General features: G+C 38.3%; 1 long non-coding RNA gene across 1 annotated transcript in view; it reads left to right on the top strand.

Moving 5' to 3' along the window:
* The first annotated feature begins 792 nt into the window (after window positions 1–792).
* The window catches only part of LOC125484878, a 26,980-nt gene continuing 19,098 nt past the window's right edge, over window positions 793–8,674 (top strand). Inside the window, exon 1 of the long non-coding RNA XR_007263684.1 lies at window positions 793–7,607. This is a non-coding gene — a long non-coding RNA (uncharacterized LOC125484878). The remainder of the gene's footprint in view (window positions 7,608–8,674) is intronic.

The raw sequence follows: 8,674 nt of genomic DNA, 5'->3' as shown, positions 1-8,674 counted from the left end.
AGGAAACCATGATAGAGGGCTGAGGAAAATTAAAAGAAATTATGGAAGAAATGCATATTGGAGATAGTGCAGAAACTGTTATGACAGGAATTTCAATTTGAGAAATAATCAGAGTCATACAGCACAGAAACTGACCCTTCAGTCCAACTCATCCTCGTTGACCAGTCTTACCCTAGTCCCATTTGCTGGCATTTGGCCCATATCCCTCAACCCTTCCTGTTCATATACCCATCCAGATGCCTTTAAATGTTGCAATTATACCTGCCTCCACCACTTGCTCTGGCAGCTCATTCCATACATGCACTGCCCTCTGTGTGAAAAAATTACCCCTTCGGTCCTTTTTTTTAAATCTTTCCCCTCTCACCCTAAACCCATATTCTGTAGTTTTGGACTCCCCCCATCCTAGGAGAGAGATCTTGGCTATTCACCCTAACCATGCCCCTCATGTGGAGGTGCTGGTGTTGGATTGGGGTAGACAAGGTCAGATGTCAGTTGACACCAAGTTGTAGTCCAACAGATTTATTGGAAATCACAAGCTCTCGTGAGTGTTACCCCTTCATCAGGTGAAGTCAGGGCAATGCTCCGAAAGCTTATGATTTCAAATAAACCCATTGGACTGTAACCTGGTGTTGCCTGACCTCTTAGCGTGCCCCTCATGATTTTATAAACCTCAATAAGGTCACTCCTCAGTCTCCGACACTCCAGGGGGAAAATGCCCTAGTGTATTCAGCCTCTCCCTTTAGCTCAAGCTCTCCAGTCACGGCAACATCCTTGTAAATCTTTCATGAACCCTCAAGTTTAACAACATCCTTTTTATAGAAGGGTGAACAGAACTGAACACAGTATTCCAAAAGTGCCCTCACCAATGTCCTGTACAACCACAACACGACATCCCAATTCCAATACTCAATGTTCTCACCAATGGAGGCAGGCATGCCAAACGCCATTTTTCATCTTAAGAATAAGTTCCTTTGGAGCTACTGATAGCTTGGAATGCCATGGTTTGTGATTTTTGCAAAACCTGTTAACAGAAACTGATAATTCTGAAGATATATTTATGATGTATATACTCATAAGTAACAAGAAAATTGCAAACATGTATTGAATTAATGGCAAAGTCTCCTGCTTGTCCCAAGCTAACTGTTCCACCCAATTCCTAAATATAAGATGCAGCCTAAGAACAGTAATTGGACATTCCCTTTGTTATCATTTTCTTCATTCTGTTTGGCTGATCTATACATCAAGTTAATTTATTTCAAATCCCTTGATATTAATATCCAAAAGGATAAATTTGTCTCAGTCTCAGTCTTGAAAATTTAAATTTACTCAGTATAGCACTACCTTTTGTGGAAGTGGGTTCCAATTATCCATTGTCCTTTGTCTGAAATGTTGCTTCCTGATATTCCTAAATGGCCTGATCTTATTTTAAAATTGTTCTGGATGTCGCTTTCTTGCAAGCATTGAATTTATAAAGGAATCTTTTCTGTTTCCTTGTTCTTCTGATTCTTTGTTCTTTAATGGCCCTTATACTGACAGGTGTGTATAGTTTGCAAATTGTTTGCACATCAAATACCAGCCATGAGTAGTGGTGTCTACCTCCATTGTTAGATCATTGCTCAACTTACTGAGTGAGTTAGAATGCAAGTCAAATTGATGAAACCTGTCCTGATAATTTAATTTACCCAACCATGTGTTTGTGCTACACCTTTTTCAATAGTTTCTCTGCATCTACCCTACCAAATTCTTGCTTTCTTGGGGCTGTGTTGGAATCCCTTCCATCAGTTTTCACCCCTGCAATGATACCAAAAAGACTAATGTTGAATCATAACGACATGCCTTGTGACTGTGACAAAAGTAAACTATTCTCTGCTCATCCCTACTGATCTTTCAGGAATCTTTGACATGATTGACCACACCATCTTCCTCCAATGCCTCACCCCTGTTCGTCTAGCAGGGTGTACAGCTACATTCCCTGGTTCTATTCTTATCTATCTAAACGTAGCCAGAGGATCACTTACAAATGGCTATTCTTCCTGCTCCCACACTATTGCTCTTGATGTCCCTAAGAATCTATCTTTGGACCCCTTTTGTTTTACGTTTTCATCTGCATGCTGCTCATCAATGGGGTCTTCCAAAAACACTGTCAGTTTTCACATAGATTCCCTACAGTGTGGAAACATGCCATTCAGCTCAACAAGTCCACACCGACTCTCCAAACAGCAACCCACCCAGACACATTTCCCAGTGCTAATCCGCATAACATCGGACTGTGGGAAGAAACTGGAGCACCTGGAGGAAACCCAGGCAGACGTGGGGAGGACGTGCAAACTCCACACAGACAGTTGCCCAAGACTGGAATTGAACCTGGTCCCTGGCGCTGTGAGGCAGCAGTGCTAACCACTGAGCCACTGTGCTGCCCCATGTAGAATGGTACATGTACAATGATAATGTCCAGCTCTACCTTACCAACTCTCTTGATCCTTTCACTGCCCCTAAGTAGTCAGACATTAGTCCAACATCTAATTTGGATGGGCAGAAGTTTTCTTCAGTTAAATATTGAGGAAATGGCAGTCATTCTCTTTGGTCCCTGCCACAAAGTTTACTCTCCAGCTGTAGACCCCCATCCCTTCTCTGTGGCGGTTGTTTTGCAGCTGTATCAGATTGTCCACAGCCTTGGTGTCCTATCTGTACCTGAGGTAAGCTATTTAATCCAATATCTGTGCCATCATTTAGATTGCTTATTCCTACTTCTGTAACTTTGCTGGATTCTGTCCAGTTATATGCTGGGTAGTTAAAGAACAGCAGTGGATGTAATGTATTTGGATTTTCAGAAGGCATTTGATAAGGTACCTTACATTAGGCGACTTAATAAGAGTCCATGGTATTGGAAGTACAGGTAGTTCTCCTATAACACAGTAGTTGCATTCTTGTGTGACCTCGTGCTAGAGAAAATTGCCACAGAAAATCGTGTTGTAGGGAAATTGCTATAGAAAGTCGCTATACGTGTACAGCAGAAAGTTTGCATTATCCGAACAGTGTCCACTAATTAATCGCATTACAGCCAATTCGCATTAGCGAAACATGTGTTATAGCAGAACTACCTGTGGTATATTAGCATGGTTACAGGATTGACTTAATAATAGAAAATAGAGTTGGGATAGGAAGTTCCTTTTACCAGATGGCAACTTGGTGTGCAACAGAGGTCAGTGCTGGGACCACAGTTACTTACAATATACTGTAGTTTAATGACTTGTATGGGGAAAGTGAATGTACTGAAGGTAAATTTGCAAAATAACAGGAAAGGCAAATAGTGAGATGATAAAGAGTCTGCAGAGGGACATATACAAATTAAGTGAGAAGGCAAAAGCTTAACAGATGGAATATAATGTGAGAAAATATGAGTTATGCCCTTTGGCAGGAAGAATAGAAGAGTTCAGTATTATTCAAATGGAGAAATACTGCAGAATGCTACAGACAGAGGGATTTTGAAGTCCTTGTCCATGAATTACAAAAAGCCAGCATCTAAATTTAGTGGGTAATGGGGAAGGCAAGTGGAATGTTGGCCTTTCGAAGGGAATGGAGTGTAAAAGTAGGGACGTAAAACTATACAAGACATTAGTCAGATCACAGCTGGAATAGTGTTAACAGCTTTGGGCCCCTAATCTACAGCAAGATATAGAGGCAGTTCTGGAGTCCATTCGCAAGTCGATTTATATGTAGGATAATGGAAAGCTGCTGTTTGTAAGTACAGGAAATGTTCATATATCAGGTTTTTAATGAACATATATGGGATAGCATTTGTGAGTATGAGTATTAATAAATTAGTAAATTGGTGAGCCACTGTATTGGCATTGGACGTAGTCCAAAGAAGATTCACGAGGCTGATACTAGCCGTGGAAGGACTGTTTTATGAAAAGAGGTTGAGTGGATTGGACCTTTACTCATATTATGGAAGAATGTGCAGTGATCTTATTGAAACATATGAGATCCTTAAAGTACTTGACAGGGGAGATGCAGATGGATTATTTCCCCTTGTAAGAGATTCTAGGACCAGAGAACATAATCTCAGAATAAAAAGTCACACATTTAAGACCGAGTTGAAGAGGAATTTCTTCTCTGAAGGTAGTTAATCTGTAGAATTTTTTTACCATAGAGGGCTTTTGAGGTTGGGTCATTAAATATATTCAAGGCTGAGACAGACATGTTTTAATCTGTAAGGGAATCAGGGTTATGCAGAAAAGAAAGAAAAGTGGAATTGAGTTTTATCAGATCAGGCATGTCTCATTCAATGGTCAAGCAGTCTCATGGTGGGCTGAATGGCTTACATCTGCTTATACATCTTAAAGCTCTGTCAACATCTTAATTTACATCAAGTCTTTCTCACCCAACTCCCTTTTGCTCACTGTCCTAGATTCATTCCTGTTTAAGCAACGTCCGTTTCAAATCCCTGTCACCTTGGCCCACCCCATCTTCCATTCCCAATGTCACAGTTCTAAAAGTTATCTGCTCTAATTCTGACCTTAATTGCTTCCACAGCTGCCTAACTTCTGGAATTCCCTCTCTAAATTTCTCTCCACCTCTTCCTTGCATTCCTTCTTTAAGACATTCATTAAAATCTACCTCTTTGGCCACCCTTATGGTCATTGGATCTAATATCTATTATCTAGTATTGTTTTATAACGCCCCTGTGAAATGTCTTAGTACGTTTCATTGTATTAAATGTGACGTAATTTTTAAATCTATGCATCATTTAAAATCAGTCCCACCAATTAAAACATACACATTTAATAAGGACAGTTGCTGATATCAGTGAAAAATTGATAACCTTTAGCAAAGTTCAAAGTTCCTGGTTATTGTATCTAAAGTGCACTATATATTTAGTGTCAGAAATGGTTGTGCGTATTCATATTTTCATGTTCAATTAAAAAAAACATCGGTTTTCCAAATTGCAATAGTGCAGCAATGCAATATACTTGCATATGCAACCTCTGGATGTCTCAAAACTCTTTACAGTCAACTAAGTAGTTTTGAAGTGTAATCAATGTTAGGGCACACTGCAGCCAAATTATGCTAGGCACTGTGACAATTATTGGATAATCTGATTTTGTGATGTTACTTAAGAGTAATTATTGACCAAGAACACAGGAGATAACTCCTCTGCTCTTTGTGTTTGGTTACTTTTATGGCAGTACCATCATCTGTTGGTCTTTTATTTTTCAGAACATTATTTACCAGTTAAGCTCGAAGATCTAAATGCCTGCTTTCCCATGTTGAGCTTGGATGCCAATATTCAGGGTCCAATGTCTGACTCTCAAGGCATACATTTTTCTGCATCTGTATGCCCTCTGCAGGTTGTTTGATAATTCACTTGCACTTAGGTATTGAGCAAGCCAGTGTGCATACGTTGGGTTAAAGTCCTTTGTCAAAGACATCAATTCCATGGCTCAGCATGTACATTGAGAAAACATTTGAATTTATTTTTCTCAAATTCCAAGTGCATGCTCTCATAGTTTATCATATCGAGTACAAGGGGAAGCAGTGGCTTAATGGTATTGTTAGACTATTAATCCAGAACGACAGGTAATGTTCTAGGTTACCTGGGTTCATAATCTCACCAATGCAGATGGTGGAATTCTAATTCCATAAAAATCTGAAATTAAGAGTCTAATGTTGACCATAAAACCATTGTTGATTGTCGGGGTAAAACATCTGGTTCACTGATGTCCTTTAGGAAAGGAAACTGCTGTCTTTACCTGCTCTGGTCTTCATGTGACTCCAGACCCACAGCACTGTGGTTGTCTCTCTACTACCTGCTGGGCAATTAGGGATGGGTAGTAAATGCTGATCTGGACAGTGATGTACACATTCTGTGAATGAATAATGAAAAACTCCTGATGCCTTTGTTATTCCACACTCTGTGTCGATGCTTCTTGTTAACATCGGGCTCCTACCAACACAATTGGGTGTCTTGACACTTAGGTTTGCAGCCAGATTTCATAATCTAAATTATTAACTATACGTGGAGAAGCTGATCATGTTGATAAAATCATTTTGCTAATAAACAGAATTTTCAGAACAGTAGCAAAGTTCATTGTGAATGAATTCTGGATCAGACTAAAAGGTAACATTTATGTAATATATTTTACAACCCAAAATGCTTAGAACCGTTGAAGAATTTTGAATTGTCATTGTTGAAATAAAATCAAGCAAAGAATACATTCACCTACTTGAAACTGTCTTTCAAAGAATTGAACATGGTGAATATTCCACATCTCCCTCTTGTGGAAGCAATGTCTGTACTGCAAAATCTCATCAGTAGTTCATCCATCAGTGGGTGAATAAGCATTTAGTTTTATCTGGTGCATGTAAAATGTTTTATGACCATTGGATTGATTTGAATTGCTGGCACAGTTAATTAATAGACATGGCAGGCATATTCTACATAGCAAAGTCCAAAAAGAGCAACTAAACAGATGATGGATGATCTGTTCTTGGTGTGGTTGGTTGCGAGAGAATCTTGGATGGAACCCTCAAGGAACTTCATTCTCTTCTAGGAATAATGCCAAAGTTGTTTTACATCTACTTCAGCAGGTAATGAGGATAATTTTAATACCATATCTGAATTCATTTATTTAGTAACCGGTTAAAAAAGTGGCTTTGAAATAAATTAAGGGGGATAAATGAATTAATCTGTGTAATTACTAATCACTGAGAATTATGTTGGAGTCAATTTTCTTACGCTACAATGCTTTAAGTATAAATCATGTATGATGAACAATTGAAGATATTTTCTATCTCATAAATTATTTACTTGATTTTCAAATTAAAATATAAATTACAATCAATTCAGCAAGTGCCACAATTGTAATTAAGAGCTTGTGAATTGACTGCTCAGTGTTTGACATGCACATCTTTTCCCTTTTTCTCTTTTAATCATTTTGTTTATAAGAAGCTGAAAAAGAATTTCCTAGGCAGAATTGCTGTACTCAGAGGATTGGTAAAATTCTCTTTCCCAATGATCAGTGGAGGCTAGGTCATTGAGTTTGTCAGGGTTCAGATAGATAGATAGTTGATTGGCATTGGAGTCAATGGTTATGAGAGTCAGGCTAGAAAGTGCATTTAAGGCCAAAATCAGATCAGTCACAATCTCAATGAATACCCTAATCGTCTCCTTTTATTTGTGTTCATACTCATAAACTCCTGATCAGGTCTTCCTTAGGATTTGTAATGGTCTTTGTCTTGGATCTCCACATTATTAGAACTGCAGAAGAGTTTACATAATAATTTGATCTAAGCATGCACACAAATTACATGTGTATATATTCTTACTTTTAGTGGCTGGTTTATCTGAGGGGCAGGAATTAAGCAGCATAGTTGTTCATATTGGACAATCATTCACACGTTACAGGGATTTAGGTTCATGCTCTGCATGGTTAGATGTTATCTAGGGCTCTTGATGGTCAAATTTGCCTCTTTTCATATTTTGGTTGGTTTTCTACACAAATGATCATACAAGAGTGTCTTGGCAAACATGAAACTCCAAATGTTTGTCAGTAAACAGGATGAACACTAATGGAAACTTGCAGACAAACCTGTTGCAATGAAAGGTTGGTATAAACAGAATGAACTTTTCTAATTTCTGCTGAGAGCACTTACTAGTCATTTTCATAAGCATTTAAATTGAATTGTTTAGAAATTTAAGGCTAGTAATGTAATAAGTAAGGCTCAAGATCTGCCACTCTTTGAAAAGCATGACTTGAACCAACACAGTGGCTTGTAAGTTCCTGCAGAAATTGAGCCATATAACTGGGAACCTAAAGCAATAAGACAGTTTGTTAAACTGATGGCATAATAGTGTTGGATTAGTAGTCCAATGATCCCAGGCTAGTGTTCTAGTGACATGGGTTCAAATCTTACCGTAGCAGATGGTGAAATTTGAATTATATAAAATTCTGGAATTAAAAGCCAGCCTGATGGCAACTGAAATACATCTGGTTCACTAATGCCCTTTGGGAAGGAAATCTGCTGCCCGACTGAGTCTGGTCTACATCTGGCTCCAGCAAAGGGGTTGAATCTTAACTGCCTCTGGGCAATTAGAGTTAGTGAAACCGTGATACCCACATCCCATGAGCTGATACAAAAATTGTGTAATCTGAATATGCAGGAGCGATGTTTTCAGTGAATTCATTTTAATGCAACCATTAATTTAAAAAGTAACTGTATTGAGTTAGTGTTCAGCTGATAATGTTATGGTAAATCTCATTCTATTTTGAGGATGGAATAAACCATGGTGTGAATTTTCCAATGGCCCTTAATTTTCATTGTTCTTAATACATTATGAAGTTACTCACTGTCATGTAGTGCCTTTTCTTGCTAGAATTATTAAATATAGGAATTAGATTTGTTTTTGTGTTTTTTACTGACAACATGGAAGCAATAAAAATAAAACACAACAGGTATAGATTAAGATGTCAATTAGAATCGGAATCAAGGGGTATAATTGTCTTAATTCTGCTATATGTGATCTTCCCCCTACTTAATTCAATTTAAACCAGTCAATCTATTCAATGAAACATTCATAGAATCATTATAAAATGGTAACAGCACAGATGGAGGCCATTTGCCCAAATGGGGCCGTATGGGTTCTCTAGGATAATTTAGCTAGTCCCCCACT

The sequence above is a fragment of the Rhincodon typus genome, chromosome 14 (assembly GCF_021869965.1).
Source record: "Rhincodon typus isolate 14 chromosome 14, sRhiTyp1.1, whole genome shotgun sequence".
NCBI classification, from domain to species: domain Eukaryota; kingdom Metazoa; phylum Chordata; class Chondrichthyes; order Orectolobiformes; family Rhincodontidae; genus Rhincodon; species Rhincodon typus.
Note: the sequence above shows the minus strand (reverse complement) of the source record. Positions and strands in the feature narration are given on the sequence as shown.